The sequence below is a fragment of the Camelus bactrianus genome, chromosome 32, assembly GCF_048773025.1.
Source record: "Camelus bactrianus isolate YW-2024 breed Bactrian camel chromosome 32, ASM4877302v1, whole genome shotgun sequence".
Lineage (NCBI taxonomy): Eukaryota > Metazoa > Chordata > Mammalia > Artiodactyla > Camelidae > Camelus > Camelus bactrianus.
This window is the reverse complement of record NC_133570.1, coordinates 18567269-18586744: the sequence shown is the minus strand read 5'-3', so window position 1 is coordinate 18586744 and position 19476 is coordinate 18567269. Positions and strand designations below refer to the sequence as shown.

The 19476-nt window shown below is 38.3% G+C and overlaps 1 protein-coding gene across 3 annotated transcripts in view; it reads left to right on the top strand.

The window, feature by feature from the left end:
* Positions 1-19476, top strand: part of TTC28 (tetratricopeptide repeat domain 28) — a 478119-nt gene that overhangs the window by 285695 nt on the left and 172948 nt on the right. The gene's annotated exons all lie outside the window — the stretch shown is intronic.

Genomic DNA, 19476 nt, shown 5'->3' with positions numbered 1-19476 from the left:
ATTCAATCAGCTATGATTGGGTGGTTGAAATACTGGTACTCAACGTGGCCAGCTGTCGCTCTCAGCAGGGCCTGGGATAAAGAAGCAGTTCCCCTTAAAAAGGACTTATGGACTGGCATCCCTGTCTCATATAAGAAAACCAATACCTGACTTACATGGTTATAGGTTAATACTTTAAAAAATTACCTATGGCTCCAAATTCTCTGTTGGATACTTTCTCAGACATTATGAACTACTGTGGCTCCTATGTGCATAAGTCCAGAATAAATATTTAAGCCTTGTATTCAGTCAGAAAGAAAACTTCCCTTAAGTTTTCAAAGCATTAACTGATACTTTAAATTTCATATAAATAAAATATTTTCCATTGTTTCTTTGTTGTTATCAAAGCTGGAACTAATGTATGGTTAGAAGGGTAAATGACCTGATGGTTGACTTCTTTGATTCCTTGGAACAACAAATATCTTCCTCCAGACATTTATTGTCATGGACTTCACTAACAGCCAGACCTGGTCCGTTAGGGCTGAGTTCCTGATGGCTCTTGCACAGCCTCTCCTCATCAGCCATGTGTAAACTGCTAACATTCCACGACTCCCTATAGGACTTGTAAACCAAGGAGAACCTAGAGCTGTTCCCAGCTGTGGTCTGCAGACACCAGCTCCTCTTGTATTGGGTTTATCTTGTGATGCGAGGGGGACTTAGAAGAGTTAGATACAAGCTGTTTATTTTGACCTCTGCAGGGATTTGGAATAAAAATTTAAAAATAGGGCTCTAGGCTCATTCTCCCATCTCATGTTCAAAATCCAGACTCATATATTATGATCTTCTCTTTGAGTTTCCTTAGCTCCTGTATTAAAGGACTTGTCATATTGTATGGACATTTGTTTTAATTTTTTTCTTTTTCTTTTTTTTCAAATCCTCAATGGCTTTTAATTTTATTTATTATTATTATTTTATTTATTATTATTTTTAATGGAAGTACCGGGGAATGAACCCAGGACCTCGTGCATTCTAAGCATGCACTCTACCACTGAGTGATACCCTACACCTGGCTATTTGATTTACACATCTATCTCTTCCTATAGACTGTTGGCTCCCCAAGTGCAGAGACCATGTTTCATTCATGTGCTCATTCTCCTCCCCATCCCTCCCCCTCTTGCCTCTGTCTCTAGTACAGTACCATTTGTGCTACGTTCTGTAGTCAGCTTTTGTGGCATGAACAGGTTGTTGAAAGAAAAGCTAGAGATACTAGCTTTAGAACATACCTAAATAAATGCAAACAAAAGTATCACCAGTGTTATATACTAGTATTTATTATAACTCACACCCATAAAATGCTGGATACGTATTTCACCAGTACAGGCTTGCCATATAGGCATACACGTCTCTCTTACTGAAACATTTTTGCCTAAAACTCACACAAAGAACTGAGTAATGCGGTTAGACTTCCCATGAGGTCACTCCTCTTGGCTGAGGAGGAGCAGAATCCTGGGATTGGAATGAATGAGAGCTCAATAGTTTATAATTATGGGAAGCTTTTCCTGCCCATAAAGAAACATTTTTGGTTCAACTCACACTTGACTTAACGTTCAGACCTTTCCCAGCTGGCACACTATAGGGTATATACTTCCAAGGGAAAATATCCCATTTTTGCTGAACCCCTCCTAGCCTCTCTCTGTATCCCCAAACATTAGTGTAATACAGGAAAAGCCCCTGGATGAATCTGTCATGGCAGGTGAAGGAAATGCTGTGGAGGAATCTCCTTTGAAGAATCTCCTGTGGTGTCTAGCTATCATTTGAGAATAAGAGGGGGTTCTTTTCTGAGCAATGGAAAGACAAAGAACTTCCCCCGGGTGTGAAGGTGCAGTCTTATGTTGCAGTCACCTGTGAATGGATTGTAATAAGTCTTGTCTGGATCTCTTGAGTTGGATTTAATAACCTGCTGAACGCTCCAGCAGGATCAATAAGCCTTTTACAGCCAGCAGAGCTCTGTGTACTGCTGCCCATCCATGAGAAATTTTGTCTCAGCTTAGCTGGAAGGGGTCTTTCCATGGCTACGGATATTTGCTTTCACTCTTTGACTCGTGTACATCATACTGCCACTTGGGCTGAGGTGACTGTTGCAAGTAGAAAAAGAGCCTGCATTTTTCTTTGTCAGGTTCTTGTACCTTTCACAGTAGAAGTGATGCCAGTCAGAATCTGCTGTTGCAGGCTACTGTCACAATGGCTTTTTCCATTCTTTCCTTTCCAGCTGGCGTCTTGTCAGCTGGTGACCAGGCTGGAAAGCAGGTTTCCACTATTTGAATATTCCGTCTGGAGCCCAGACACATTGTATGTGTGCATCCTTTTTATTACCACATCATGAGGCAGTCATTAGGAACAGAATTTTTTTCCTTCTTTAGATTTTTTTGTTTAATTTAAGCATCATAAAATATTTTAGAACTTAATTTTCAAAATCCTCTCACTGAGAAGAGAAAACACTGTCCTTTATATTTGGTAGAAGAGGACATTTTTGAGAAGTTATGCTGTGTCCACCCAGAGAACTCAGAATGAGACTTCAGAGTTCTTGCTATTCAACCTGGATGATCAATCTTAACTCCTGATTCACGTGGTTGTCGAACTGAAGGAATTGGTGGGGAATAAGCTTTTATGACTAGCAGCCCTTGGGAACCTGCTAACTTCCTCCGCCCCTACTAACCTATAACATTGTTTTGGAGACTGCTTGACTTTAATTATACAATCACAAATGGTTAGGAGAAGAGGAAAATAGTGAAATTAATTGAATCTGGAGTATCAAATAAGGTAGTTGGTTCCATTTTTTAATGTGCCTACATTAGAATAGGGCTACCAGGTTGAATTTAATAGTTTTAGAGTTGGCCTTTGCTAGGAACAGTTGATAGTAGTTCATTATGATAGCGGTTAAAAGTTAATTATCTTCTTGATCCACTTGGTCCCTCCCTGATTTTAGCTAGCTTAACTTAATTTTGTTTGTTTTGTAGAGGGCTTATTTGTTCTTTGTGTGATTTTTAAAGGCAGTAGATAGTCTATTCAAGAGATACAAGATTAGCTATCTTTTCCTTTGAAACTAACCTTATTATCTGAATGGGAGGTTGTTTTTATTTTAAACCACCTTGAAAATATTTATATTCCATTTATTGGTTTAAATAAAATTTAAAAATTGGTTCCTACCAGTAGAGGGGATCTTCACTGAGGAGTGTCTCTCCTCAGATCTGGGGTATACTCTGAGCATGTGTACTTTTAAAATTTTGTTTTTTATTGTGGTAAAACATACCAAAATTGACCAATTTTATCATTTTTAAGTGTACAGTTCAGTGGCATTAAGTTCATTCATGTTGTTGAGAAACCATCACCCCCGTCTATCTCCAGAACTTTTCCGTTTTCTGAACGTAAACTCTGTACTCTAAACACTAGCTCCGCATTCACTTCCCCACCATGCCTCTGGCCCCTTGTGACCTCTATTACACTTTCTTTCTCTATGAATTTGACTACTCTAGATATCTCTTATAAGGGAATCATATAATATTTGTCCTTTTGGGTCTGGCTTATTTCACATAGCATACTGTCTTCAAGATTCATCCATGTAGTAGCATGTGTTAGAATTTCTGTCCTTTTAAAGTCTGAATAATTTTTCATCGTATGCATGTATCACATTTTGTTTATCCATTCATCTTTGATGAACACTTGGATTGCTTCTGCCTTTTGGCTATTAATGCTGCTATGAACATACCTATACAACTGTCTGTTAAGTCCCTGCTTTCACTTCTTTTGGATATGTACCTAGAAGTAGAATTGCTGGATCATACAGTAATTTTGTGTTTAATTTTTGAGGAACTGCCCAGACTGGTTTCCACAGCTACTGCACTATTTGCATTCCCACCAGCAGTATACAAAAGTTCTAATTTCTTCACATCTTCACCAACACTACTTCTTTCATTCCTTACATGTAACAGCATTCTAATGAGGGTGAAGTGGTATCTCATCATGATTTTGATTTGCACTTCCTTAATGACTAGTGATGTTGGACATCTTTTCATGTGCTTTTTAGCCATTTGTCTATTTTCTTTGGAGAAATGTCTGGTCAAATCCTTGGGTATTTTTAAATTGGGTTGTTTGGTTTTTGTTGTTGAGTTGTAGGAGATTTTTATATATTCTAGTATCAATCCCTTATCAGGTATATGATTTGCAAATATTTTCTCCCATGCTGTACATTGTCTTTTCACTCTCTTATTAGTGTTCTTTGCACAAAAGTTTTTAATTTTGATGAACTTCAGTTTTTTTTTCTTTTATTGCTTGTGCTTTTGGTGTTATATTGAAGAAACTGCTGCCAAATCAAAGGTCATGAAGATTTTCCTCTATGTTTTCTTCTAAGAATTTAATAGTTTTAGTTTTTATAGTTTAGGTCTTTGATCCACTTTGAGTGAATTTTTATATTTGGTGTAATGTAAAGGTCCAAATCATTCTTTTGCATGTAGACATCCAGTTTCCCAGCACTATTTGTTGAAAAGACTGTCATTTCCCCCACTGAATGGTTTTGGCACTTTGATGGGAAATCAATTGACCATATATGTGAGGATTTATTTTTGGGCTCTCTGTTCTATTCCACTGGTCTATGTATCTGTCTTTTTGCTGTTACCATAATATTTTGATTATCATATCTTTCTAGTCAGTTTTGAAATTAGGAGCTGTGCATCCTCCAACTTTGTTTTTCTTTTTCAAGATTATTTTGGCTATTTAGGGCCCCTTGAGATTCCATATGAATTCTAGGATGGATTTTTTTCTTTCTGGATAAAGTGCCATTGAGGTTTTGATTGAAATTGGATCCAATCTGCAGATCATTTTGAGTAGTATTGTCATCTTAACAATATTATGTCTTCCAATCCACGAACATGGGATGTCTTTCCATTTGTTTATGTCTTCTTTAACTTCTTTCAGCAACATTTTTTTAGCTTTCAATGTATATGTCTTTTATCCGTTGGTTAAATTAATTTTTTCTATTTATATTTACCATTTTAAAAGTTATTTTTATTCTTTTTGATGCTATTATAAATGGAATTGTTTTCTTGATTTCCCTTTGGGATTACTCATTTATTAATATGTAGAAATGCTACTAGTTTGAGCATGTATATTTTTGAAAAGCTTTGTAGGGAGTTCTGATGCACGTCTTTGGTTAGGCACTCTGCCCCTAGGCCGTCTTAAATAAACGTATCTGGAGCTAGAAAATGTTTTAAATCTCACCTTTGCCACTTACCCATTTATGACCTTGGACATTTCCTCAGTGTTAAGATTGGATTTATACTATTGATCATACGAGTTGTTATAAAGATTAAAGGTGCATGTTACCTTGAATTAGTAACCCCTCAACAAATATTAGCTGTTTATTTACTTATTTTTAAAATTTTTATTTCACTGTTATTCCTAAATAGGTAATGCTTGAAGTGAGTTTGAAAACCAAGTAAAAGTTGGGTAAAGGAGAAGTATTCTGTCAGAAGTAGCCCATATATGACAATACAGAGGTATAAAAAAGTTTGCCATATTGGGTGACTACATAGTGATTAAGAACATGGGCTTTGGAATTAAGTAGATTTGTGTTCAAATTCCAGTTCCTTTCCTTTTCTACTCTGTGTCCCTGGGTTAGTCATTTAGCCTTTCTGACACATGAGTCAAAAAAAAAAAAATTTAAATGGAAATTACTAAGTATTTTGAACTGAATGAAAATACAGCATATCAAAGTTTGTAGGATGCTGCTACAGCAGCACTTTTATGGGGGACTTTCACAGCATTAGTGGCTGTATTATTAAGAGGAGAAGTGTCTCAAATCAGTAACTTCAGCTTTCATCTTAAGAAACTAGAAAAAGAAGAGCAAATTAAACTGAAAGTAAGCAGAAGAAAGGAAATAATAAAGATCAGAAATCAATGAAATAGGAAAAAAAATACAGAAAATTGATAAACCTCAAATCTGGTACTTTGAGAAAATCAAGAAAATTGATACTCTAGCCAGACATATTAGGGAAAAAAAGACACAAATTACCAATATCAGGATGAAAGAGTAGATATCACTACAGATATTAAAGAGAGGTATTAAGGGAATATTATGATTTATGCCAGTTTGTCCCAATAACTCTGATGACTTAGATGGAGTGGACAAATTTCTTGAAAGAAAAAAACTACCAAAACTCACTTAAGAATAAACATTAAATTACCTGGATATCCCTGTATTTACTAAAGAAATAGAATTGATAAATTAAACTTCATTAAAATAAAAACTTTTGTTCTTTGAAAGACACTTTTGAGGAAATGAAAAGAAGCAAACAGCACAATTTAAAAATTGGCAAGAGTTGAACTTGATCAACGAGTGGTAATGAATAAGAAAAACAACATAAAAAGATGTTCAACATCAATAATTTTTAGAGAAATGCACATTTAAACCCTACATACCTATTAGAATGACTAAAATTAAAAAGATTGACTATGCCAAGTCTTGTTGAGAATGTGGAAGAACTGGAACTCATAAACGTTGCTGCTGAGAATTTAAAATTCTACCATCACTTTCGAAAACAGTGTGGCAATTTCCTAAAAAGTTAAACGCATACCTACCATACGACCCAACAATTTAACTGAGGTATTTCCTCTAGAGAAAAGAAAGCATATGTTCACACAAAGACTTGTGCATGAATGTTCATAGCAACTTTATCTGTAATAGCCAAAAAACTGGAAACAACCCAAATGTCCATTAACAGCTGAATGGATAAACAAATTGTGCTTATATCCAAACAACAGAATGCTTCTCACTAATACGAAGGAACAGACTATTGATACATGCAACAACATGGATGAATCTCAAAATAATTATCTTGAATGAGAGAACCCCCTCCACCCCAAAAAAGTACATACTATATAGTTCCACTTATATAAAGCTCTAGAAAATACAAACTAATCTTTAGGCACAAAAAGTAAATCAGTAGTTATCTGGGGGTGGGCGGAAGTGGGGAGGGGCAAGGGGTAGAGATTACACAGAGGCAGGAAGAAACTTTTGGGGGTGGTGGGATATGTTCACTGTATTGCTGGTTTCAGCAATGGTTTCACAGGTGTTGATGTCAGAGCTTATCAAGTTCTGCTTGTAATATATGCTGTTTTATGTCAGTTACCTCAGTAAATAAATTGCATGCTGTTTTCAATTATCTGTGCAATCTGACCCTTCTTCAGATCATTGTTTTGTTTTCCCTTCATATTCGTGTTACTGTCCATCCATAACAGAAAAGTTCATCTCAATTTGAGGAGTTTATTGGAGACATTTCCCCAGGTGGAAATTGGAATGAGTAACTTGGGACCATAGAATGAAAATTTGAGTCACTCTTGTTTTTCTGTGAGATGTGGTATAGTTTTCCATTTCATTATGGAATCATTAACAGGCAGACTGTGTAGTGTAAGGAGCTTGGGGTTTGGAGGCAAAGAATTTGTACTTTGCCATTTACTGATTCTTACTAACATCGGGTGGGTTTGTTAACCTCTGAGCCATAAACTACAGGGTTGAGGACAATCACTGACTGCATTTTATTCAGGAATCAATTGTTTTAAGTGAAGAAACCTCTTTAAATTTGTTTAAGCAAAGAAGAAAAGAAAAGGAATATAATTGCAGAATATAAAGGTATCTGATGAATTCTGGGGTGGGGAGTTCAGCTGGAGCCTCAGGAGGGCCTGGAACCAAGGTAAGGTCACTTTCTCACATTTGCTTCTCATCAATCATTCCCTCCCCACCCCTTCCTCCCTTTTTCTTCCTCTCCTTCTCTCCCTCCCTAGTTCAAGACTTTCTGGTTCTCCCTGCACACTGACCAGACACACAGCCATCCTAAAACTTAGTTCTGCCTCAGTGTCTAGTTCCCATAATTGATTGCCTAGTTTCAGCAGAAACTCTCTAGAGTTCCCTAGGCCTGATAACAAACTGAGGTCGTCTGACTGGCTCAACTGGGTCCTGGGGTCTATTGAGGTAGAAGAGCTGCAGCTGAAAGGGTGAAGTCACGTGGCCCACTCACTATGGGCTTTGAGAACAGATTCTTGAGAAGGGCTGCGTGAGACAGGCACACGGAATATTACATGTGCTGTGGAACTGTGAGACTCCATGGACCCGCAGTGTCAGTATCATCTGAGAGCAGTAAGAAATGCAGAATCTCAGGCTCTGCCCTGGACACTGCATTTTGAAATGACCTCAGGTGATGCACATGCACTTTAAAGCTTCCGGAAGCACTACCTAGAGCAGGACTTCTCCATCCCTGCATCAACACGTGGGGCTGGATCATTCTTTGTGGTGGGGGGCTTTCCTGTGTCTTGTAGGATGTTCAACAGTGATAGTGACCTCTGCCTGTCCCTGCTTCAGTTGTGACAACCAAACATGTTTCTAGACATTGCCAGATGTGCCCTGGGGAAACAGTGCCCTGGCTGAGCACCATTGCTCAAAGGATTAAAAGAAATAACATGTGAAGTGTTTTATAAACATTAATATCTGTATAAACATGAGTCAGTCTGGTGGGTTTTGCCCTCCAAAAGCCAAAGGCCATGTAAAAGAGTAGATTAAATATCAAGATTTTGGTGAATTTTTATTTCTTCATAATGTTAAATTTTGTAACATTTTTGTACCTTTTACTGTGTTATTTAGAAAACCATTTCTTTTCATTTTCTATTTTTCTGACATACTGGTAGAATGTTTATTCACATAAATATCATGTACATATTAAATCTTGAACCAAGCCACTTGTTTAGTTGTATTTGTTTTCTATAAAATACCTCCTGTCATTTTACAGTGAGACCTTTTCAAAGAAATCTCTTTGGGAAGTTCAAGCTCTAATCATTCAGGAAGTTCCACTGCTGTGGCCAACTGTGGAGATGTAAAAACAGATCAAATCCAGTTCACATAATTAAGTTCTAATGCACAGATGTTTGAAGCTCATGGAAATGGACTGTAAAAGCCAGAATCATTTTAATAGCTTTCCTTAAACTTTTAACAATGAATAGTGGAAGTAAACATTTTCTCAATTTCAATTTCTTTTTTTGGAGAAGTAAGCCAAGTATGCTTTCCAAAGGGACTTTGTTGGCATCACCTAATGTGGTTTAAAACTTCCTCTTTTACATCTTTAATTTCTTACTTATGCTACTATATAAATTCTATTCTTTGAGAAGAAGTCTGTTGTAGTAATAGCACTGAGTAAGCTCTCAATGAATATTTGTGGAATGGAAAAATGAAAGGACTGAAGAGCAAGCAGACAGGCCTTGATGGTCCATGGGTGCTGGCTCTGGCTGACTCTCTCCCCAGAACGCACCTGCTGTGTTCAGGGCTGTGCTGAGAGCATCTTGACAGAAGGGCCGTCTAGTTCCTGGACACGTTCCCTCCACAAGGCCTACTCTAAGGACATATTAAGTAAATTAGTTCTTTTTTGTCAGCATATCTAATGCTTGTCCCTCATTATGAATGGAGTTCTTCCATTGTCATAGGACAGGGGGCCATTTTAAAACACGAGTCTATGCATAATTTAAAATAAAATGGTAAGATGTGTGCATAATTTGTTCCCATTTCCAGGGTTTAATGCCTGTATTAAGAGGCCTGAAAGGGAGTGTGCAGATTAGCTGAGGCCTTGTTCCTAGCCACTCCCTGATGGGGTCATCTTCAGCATGAATTAACAGATTTGAAGGATTTATTTCAATTTACAGCCTTTCACCATAGAAAAAAAATTGGCTGATACTGTTGTGCTTGTCTAAGAATAATGAGTAATCCTTTTCTCTGTTACCCTAGAATGTAGACAGCTTCTAAACATTATTTAGCACTGAACTCAGTAGCCGACCTTAGAAATAGTCATTGCTGTGTCTGTGTCTGTGATCCAGCTCTGTGCTCGTACGTGAGGTTTAGTCATTAAAGTCTCACATGCAAAGGCAGAAGGAAGCCATTCTCACATGCAGAATGAATTTTGAAGAGGAAATACTTTTACTGTCGCTTCGGACACTAAAGATACCAAGTTCCAAAGCTTATGTTCTTCTTGTCAGCAGAGGGAGAGGGACTTAGACTCACCTTCAGGTCATGTGGATTTTCTGGGTTACCCACAGTGGCAGCCATGAACTACACTTGGGATTTACTCTCTTTTGAAAGCATGTGGGTGTTGTGTTCTGCTTTACCTCTCACATCTGGTGATCAGAGCTCAGGGTCAACAAGGGAAATGTCTGACTGTGCATGCAGATTTGCAGTTTGTCCATAAAAGATTTAGTGCTGTTTTTTCAGCCCTCTATGTCAGGCTTCAACTGCATTAATGCTCATTAAGGAGCAGCAGTTATGTGAACCCAGACATACACACAGAGCTCTCATCAATATTGACAGAAGTGGGTGTGTAGCAAGGGGGTGAGGGATGTCAGTGAGGGTGGGGAACAAAATTAGGCTCCTAAGGCAAGATCAATAAAGCTTGATTTAATTGCTTCCTAGATTTGTTGTTTCAATAATTTTTATTGAGTAACCACGAGAGCCCAGCCACTATTCCAGGTGCAAAGGATACAAAGTTAAATGGTTAGATAAAGCCTTTTCTTTCTCATAACCATAGCCTTGTAGAGTAAAGATGCAGGATGAAGAATCAGTCTTAAGTGCTGCAAGAGTGACCTGGACAGTGGGCACATTTCACGGGGAAAGTAACATTTGAAATAGGTCCTGAGAGGTAAGTAGGAATTCTCCAGATGGAAATGGAGGGATAGGGCACTCCAGGCAGAGTAAACAGGGTGAAACTCAGAGGTATGCAAGTTCATGCCATGTTCACAGCATGACAGGCCGTTCCAGTAGTTTCAATCTAAGGAGCTTCAACATGGGGGGAGACAAGACTAGGTGGGCAGACTGAGGCTGAGTTATGGTGGCATGCATACAATACTGTGGATTCAGACACCACCCAGTGTCCTAAGCGATGGGAAACTATCAAAGCCAGTTCCTGTCTTCTGTTACTTAACTCCAACTTCACCAACACCTGCAACTTCAGCCTCCCCTAGTCAGTCTCTAGGTCAGTCTCTGAAGCTAAGGTAGCTTTGGGTTATTAGCCAGTGGGATCTAGAATTAGTCTTGCTGCCCTAAACTGTGGTGTGCCCCAACGCTCCCAAGCTCTCTGAGCTCTGTAACTGGACCCTCACTGTAGTCTTGCTCACCTGGTCTTTTGTGACGGGGCTTTTTCTTGGTTTCTTACTTTCCAGTTCCCAGAGCTAGAGCTTGCCTCATGCTTCTGCCTCCTTGACTAGAGCCCAGACACTGAGTCTGTCTTATTAGTCTTCGTCCTTGAGCCTAGACTCTTCTTCCTGTATTCCAGCTGCTCGCTGGGATTCTGCTCCAACTGACTTTCCCAGAGCCACACCATTGTCCCCTGCTTACTGGGAGTGCCTGTTACTCTTACAGTGTATCCAGCTCACCTGCTCAGACCTCCTTACGTGTTAGTATCATCTCAGTTCTTGGCTGGATTTGTTGCATTTCTATGGATATAAATTTTTATTGGTAATAGGCCTGTGCCCCAGCTTTTTTGTAACTGTTAAACTCATCAAAGTTGTTAGTTCTTCTCACCTTAATCTTGGCTCTTCCCAACTTCTTCCGACTCCCAGTAGCCACATTGCATGCTCCAACATGTCTGCGGTAAACACACTCCTAAGATGCTTCCCATGATCCCTATTGTCCCTGCTTCCTGATGTTCATGTGCTTGAATGATCCCCTCCCTTTGAGTGTTGGCGGGACTTGTGACTTGCTTCTAAACAATAGAATATGGCAAAAGTGACAGCATATACATGGTCATGTGTACATGGTTATGCTATACACGATTGTAGCACTTATCTTGCTGGAGTCGCTTCCTTGCTGGTTATGTGGAAGCAAATAGCCATGTTGGGGAACTCCATGTAGCAAAGAACTGCAGGTGGCCTTGAAAAGCTGAGGGCAGTCTCCACCCCCTACAACCACAAGGAACTAATGCTTCCAACAACCACATTGGTTAGGGGGGAAGCAGACTCTTTGCTACCTGAGCCTCCAAATGAGAACCCAGGCCTGGTTGACACCCTGATTGCAGCCTTGCAGAAGACTCAGCTAAGCAGTACCTGAGACTCTTGACTCAGAGGACTGTGAAATAATAAGCGTGTGTTACTTTTAGGCTACTAAGTCTGTGGTAATTTTGTTATGCAGCAGTGGATAACTAATACAATGTCTCAGTGGAGCAAAACAAGATACAGCAATTAGAATATCTGTTCTAGTTAAATACTTGACATCTGGTAATTAGATGTGTAATTGTGCTTTATTAAACATTTTTTTCTCTCTCCTACTAACATTCCTAAGGAAACAGGGAATTTTTATTTTCTACAAGGAAATGGTTCATCACCTTAATTGTCTCATTCCTGAAACAGGTGGCCTAGATAAAGGACACCAGATGGGATCCAGCAGCTGGAGTAGGAAAACTCTAAAATCATAGAGATTATATTGAGTGCAACCTTGTGTGTAGCAGAGAACAAATTAAAAAATGACTTGAAGATTTTCTTGAGAGCATTTGGGAAGGTATCAGTAGTGTCTGAAGTGTAGTAATAAGTGGTTCACGGTGAGTATCATTGCTTTTGAAATTGAGGCAGTTCACAAGTTTATGAACAGAAAAGATAGACATTTGTCCAGAGCATTTAAAACTCTCAGTTTCTTAACAGTGTCAGATTGATCTGTTATTTATGCATCATTCTCATAGTGATTTTTCCATTTATTTTAGTTCTTCTGATCTTCAATCACTTAATCTGTCTCAGCTTTTGCATATGTGCAGAAATAGGATAATTTCCATTTCATGTCGGGGAAAGAGAGTTAAAAAGAATATTGTGTAAATACCTACTGAGTACTTTGCTACTTGTTTCACATCTCATGTGATCTTCACAGCAGGTCTATGAAATGAGGTGTTTTTCCCTTAATCTTCATTTTGTTAAGTGAGCAAATTAAGGCCAGGTAAGTAATGTGCCCTAGAACACACAGCTAATAAGTCTCAGAAACAGAACTTAAATCCTAATTTCTTCAAAACTGTCTTTCCTATACACCAGCAGTTTTCAAAATGTGGTCCATGTACCTCTGGGGGTCCTTTCAGGGACTTCAGAAGGTCAAAATTATTTTCATATTAGTACTAAGATATTATCTGTGGAGTATTTTTTTTTTAAACCATGTTGATGGTTTTTGCATCAATGGTACAAAAGCTATGGTGGGAAAAACTGCTGGCACCTTAGTGTGAGTCTGGGCAGTAGCACCAAACTGCAAGAAGTTGTTATATTCTTCACTGCCCGTAAACTTGAAATTGAAGGGGGAGTGGAAAACCAGTTTCACTTAAGAATGTCCTCAGTAAAGCAATGAAAATATTAGTTTTATTGAATCTCAACCCTTGAATGTGTGTCTTTTTAAGAAGTATGACCAAATAGGTGGTGTGTTTAAATCCCATTTGCTGCGTCCCAACCAAAGTACTGTGGTTGTCTCAAAGAAAAGCCACTTGTTTGAGTTGTGAGCTGAGAGGCTGTTTTTTTCATGAAACACATTTTTATTTTCCTTGAAAGAATGACAAAAAAAGAAAACCTGGTTATTCAGACTTAAATATTTGGAGAGATTTCATCAAAAATGAATGAGTAGGGAAAAAACTGATTGAGCCTATTGCTTCAGGGAAAACAGTATTTGTTGCCAATTCAAGGTTTCAAGGAAAAATTAGAATTTTGGAAAAATTGTATTCACCAGTGTAACTGGTGAATTTGACAACTTCCCAATACCTAAAGATTTTTCTGATCTGAAATTGGTGGTGAGTTTTTGATATTACATACTGAAATGCATTGACATTTGGAATATCTGTAGACTAAGTGAACAATATTTCCAAATAACTAGTGTATAATGGTACACAGTCATGAGTATTTAAAAGATCCATTCAAAGTGCAAGATAGACCATTGTAGTTTTATATAGTAGTACAAAAAGTTTGTTGATGTAGTGTCAGACTCCACATTGTAGCTAACTTAAAAAATATCGCTTGTTGAGTTTTGGTATAGTATTAAAGAATAGTATCTGCAGTTGTCTCTTTTCCATTACATATCTGTATAAGGCTGGGCTTTATTAATATATTTCAATCCAAACAACATATTGCAATAGATTGAATACAAAAACAGTTACGAAAATCCAGCTGCCTTCTATTAAGCACACATTTTTAAAGGTATAAAGTGATGCCACTCTTCATTATTTTGTACTTTTAGAGGATCTAGTTAGTTTTTATAAAAATGTGTTATTTGTATTACCCTATATTGAGTTCATTATTTTAAATGATTAATAAATATTTAAGGTTTCATAATTTTAATTTCATAATTTTAGTAATTATTGAAAATGTAAAATCCACATAAACAAAAGCTCTTTAGTGTTGTGTTTGTTAATAATATAAAGGGGTCCTTAGACCAAAAAGTGTTTTTGAACTGATGCTTTATACTATGTTGTTTCTTGTACCTACGTGTCTGTTCTGAAACTAAAGTGAAGTGTTACAAGCAGGCTAACTGGATAAGGCACTTTAAAAATGCACAGTACTGTCACTAGTTATGATGAGTCTGCCTCACCTTTGTTCAAACTATCAGCCTTAATTTTGCTGTTGAGAAAAAAAAATCTCCTGATAATGTTTGGAGATTATATACAATTTCCACTTTACTCCATCACCACAATTCCTTTTTATTGGATGGAATCCATAAATTACACATGACTTGGCTGAATTGACATAAATAGGTATGTGGTGAAACTCGTTTTATATTCATGTCTGAATTTATTGTTAGGTCATTTGTAGATTTTTCTGGCAAGTTACACTCAGTTTTAATGGTGCAAAACTGTAGACTGTTTTACTGACCAGTTTATGTAGGTTGTAATCAAACTCGCCATTGAAATGATTCCTTAGCCTTGCAGTCTGGAAGCAATATAAATTGGGGTTGTTAATTACTCCCCTTCCATCTTTCCTGTGTCGTAGAGTGATTCTTGGGACCACAGCTTTAGGATGATATATATCTTGGGTAGTCGTTAACACTCAGCTGTTAGGAGCAATGAGTTCTCCGACCTGGACCATTTAATGACACCTAATGAATATGCTAGAACTGACTGTGGCAAATCTCTTGCCTATATCTGAAGGTATTGAATCTTTTCTCCAAACTTGAGTTAAAATGTTTTCATCACATGAACTTTATTCTTGAAAATAAGATTTACTGTCATTAACATCTTAGTAGACCTCAGGGTCAGTAACAAGTGTGGTGTGGCTGGACTTTTGCGTGGCTGCCAATACCCTTTCTTCTTCAGTGACTACCTCTTGCTTTATTGTTTGTTTGTTTTTAACTTTTCCTCATATGTAATTGAGGCCATGTAAGGCATATAAATTCAGCACAGTAGCAAAAGGCATAGCAAGGACGACGTGAACACAGTCTGCTCCTTACTGTACTGCACTTTACAGCACATCGCTTGTATTTCACTGCAAACTTGGTGGCTTAAAGGAGGGTTAGACTCATTAATGAGTTTCTGCACCGAAGGCTCCGTCCAAGGTCACCTCCTCTCCTAGGGTTTTTCTGACTTTCTCTCTACCCCACCCCCAACTCCCTGAACCGATCCAAGTTGAACAGATCACTCCCTCCTTCATGCCTGGACTATATGCACTTCTTTCAAGTCAGCTGTGATAATTACTGTGTGTGTTACTTGCCAGGCCTCCATACTGCATTCTGAACTCTTTAGGGACTGGGACCGGGTCTCACTCATTTATTCTGCACAGGTTGAGTGCCCGTCTCCATCTCGGTTGCTGTGTCGGGTGCTGAGGATGCACTGGTGACCCCAAAGTGCCTGTCCCCGTAGGACTTGGGCATGCGATTCTTAGCCCTAGGGGGTCTGCTAAACAGTAAGGACTTAACAAAAAGTGTCTGTTGAATAGTGTGATGCTTTTCATTCACAGTCGTTTCTGGTATTTAAGTTTGTACCAGTTAAAACTTAGTGAGCCTAGACTCTGTGCAAGTCTGGCTTTTTTCTCTAGGATTCAAGGTACCCTTTGTACATAAGAGTAAGAAAAGTTAATAAAAACATGCCTCATGTTTGTACTATGCCTAATGATTAACAAATCTTTTACTATACTTCTTCTTTCACTTGATTCTTACAGTATCCGTGAGACAAGTAGAGAAGACGGTTTTATTTTCATCTTGCCCATGGTCACTAGGGTCTAGTCTTCTGTTCCAACTCCAACATACCTATGCTCACAAACATGCCCTCACACACAGGTGTGCATGCTTTAAAATCACTTTAGAGATTTGTCAACTTGAGATGACCTTGTTTTTATTTCCTTAGAGATAAATTCCATAGTGAGGTCACTATTGTAGGAAAGAAAATTAATCACCAAATAAGGAAACAAAGAACGAAGAGGGCAGGGGAGGCTTTATTTTTCTCAGTAAACCCAGCTAGTGTGATCCATCATTGGAACCTCTCCCTTCCTTTTGTAGTGTGTGAAATGGTAACAGTCATGGATGAGCAAGGTACCATATTTCAGTGTTAGAAGACACCACGTAGACCGTCTGATCCAGTCTCCTTTTTATAGCTAAGGGGACTGAAGTACAGAGAAATGCAATGACTCACATCAAGTCTCTCAGTTAGTTTAGTGGTAGCCATTCTTTAGATCACTTGGTGTGAAAATATGAAACTATGAGAGCAGTGGTCTCTTGGTATATGCTAAGTATGTTTAACAAGGCTGTGGGTCTCAGAAACCTTTTAATTCAACTGACCTGTTTTGAGTCAGTGGCTACAAAGCTCATAATTTTCCTTGGCAGGTCCCAGAGGATTCTAATGAGCAACTGCTCTCCTGAGTGACTGGAGATTGACCCTTGAGTGTGGAGAGGATAAGCATCTTCAGTCTCAGTCTGAGCACACAGCTTTCTGACAGCCCTTTCCTCAGGCTGAAATTGGTTTCAGGTCTATCAAGTCTTAGAGTCAGTTCTGGGTGTTGACTATAGCCTTTTTTGCATCTTTCAATGTGTGTGTGTGTGTGTGTATACACACACATACACACACACACACACATTTGGTTAGAAGTTAAAATATCATATTTTAGAAGACCACAGACTGTTATCACTTGATTTCATAGGATATTAGTTTGTGTAGAAAAAGACAAGTTACTGTTGTGTAAGAGGGTAGTATATCTATGTCTGGTAAACTAGGGGGAGGTCATGGAGGTCATATGTGGGTATGTAGCCATTTTTATTCCTAGATTTCCACAATCTTTGAGCTTCATTGTTTTCTGGCTGTGGCACAAAAGCATTAGAAACTGTTCAGATTCAGTGAGAACTGAGACTTGAACCTACTTGTTCTGGGTCCTCTTGTGTGGTGCTCCTTTCACCAGCCCACCCTGGAGGTGTGTGGGAATTCCAGCAGTCTCTGACATTTCTTTGTTTTAGTCATATATTATGTGAATGAAGAGTCAAATATAGCACAGTGTTTTGTGACCAGGGCTGATGAAGGAAGATACTGAGAACCACAATAAAGCACAATAGGCTTGACTAATGCTAAGTTATTTGTCTTTAGTTACTAAGATATCAGGATTTGTGCAGTGAAAAAGAATATGACAATGAATGTGTGTGTGTTCATGTATCACTGAAAAACTGTGCTTTACACTGGAAATGGACACAACATTGTAAACTGACTATAACTCAATAAAAAAATGTTAAAAAAAATAAAATAAAAAATTTAAAAAAAAAGAAATCAGGATTTGTGGATATCAGTGGGTGCTTCTCCGAAAGTCCATATGTCCTTCAGTTATTTAGCAGATACTTAAGCACCTTGCAGTATTTTAGGCAGGTTACAGAATGGAGAGAAGAGACCACACATACACAAACCAGACGCCTACTGCAAATTCTAGGTTTATTGTGTCATGTACGTATTACTCGGAGAAGCAAGTGGCTATGCAGAGTGGTCTCAGGTATAGCATCGTGTTCTGGTTGCCTACAGGGCGCATAGCTTCCCAGACAATCCCCATGCAAGTTCTGCCAGGTTAAGCACCTCCTACTCTACAACTTTTTTTTTTTTTAACTGTCTTATTTTATGTATCTACCTGTTTCTTTTAAACTGCTTTATTGAGATATGATTGACATACACAAAGCTATTACATATTTAATGTATATGGCTTGATGAGTACCATCTTTTTATTTTCAGGGTTACGTCAGTGTTCCAAAAGAGCTTACACTTACAGTATATGTGCTTTATTTAAGTACATATTTACAAACATAGCACTCTCCTGCACCCACTGCCAGACTTGGTCTGAGCAAGGCCAACTCATTCTTGATGGAGAGAAAATAAAAAACATTCTTCTGTGTCTCTGAACCATGTCTCTGCCTTCAGCTTTCCAGTGTCTCTGAAGCCCACCCTTTGATGTTGATATTGATGGTTCTAATGCTGGGTTTAGAAAAATCTTTTTCTTCTTGACACCTACTCTGTGTTCTAGGTGCTCTGCTGGGGGTTTATATAATTAAGAATCTACAAGGGCAGGTATTATTGGCCTCGTTTTATACCGTGAATAAACTGAGGCCCAGAGGGATAAATTACTTACTGGAGGTCATACATACTAAGTAGTGGAGCCAAGGTTCATTCTCATATCTTTCTTATTCCAGAGGTGGCCTCTTGCCCTTTTCAGTACACCATGCAGCCAAGGATTGTGTTTCAGGGTCAATGTTTTCTGAGTTCTTGTTCTGTTCCTCTAGTGAAATGCTGCAGTGATCATAGTGATCATACTGTGTCACAGTAGTGAAGAACTTTTTATTGAAGGCCTATTTTTTGTGTCTCCTTTATAGCTACTCGGCCCCCATGAAATCAAGTGGCATCCTCTTCAAAGGGCTTAGTAGCTTGTTATTTATACTTAGAATTTTCCCCTTAAGGGTACTACATTCAACTTGTAGATAACTTCAGTAATAGATAATCCCAACCAGAACAATCGAAATATCATTTACATTTGGAGGATTTTCCCATATTTACCCTCTTAGTAACATTTTGTGTTAATCCAGTATTAGAATGAATTAGTCCTTTTCTTTGTCCTTCAAGTTTTATTGCCTTTGTTCCTACCCCCTTTCTGCCCAGAGAACAGATTTTTCCCCATTATCTGTAACAACATGAGTCAGTTGCACTTAAGTTACTTTTGAGTGGCTATTTCTTGCAGTAGTGCTGAGTAAAGTACTAATGAAGATGGCAACCAGAGTATAGTGTGGCTCCCAGGGTAGGAATTTGTCAGTTTTCTTTTTCTGGCTTCCCCATAGCCAAAATTCAGTGACTTTTCAAACCCCTGGTGAGAGGACCCATCTCTTTTTTTATGAAGACCTAGTGCTGTTTAAGGCAAAATGCAGCTCTCAGGTCTTAAATGATTTAACAGAGAAAATACTAATCAGAGCTCATCTACTGCAAGGGACATATTAACCAGATTTGTGCTTCAGCA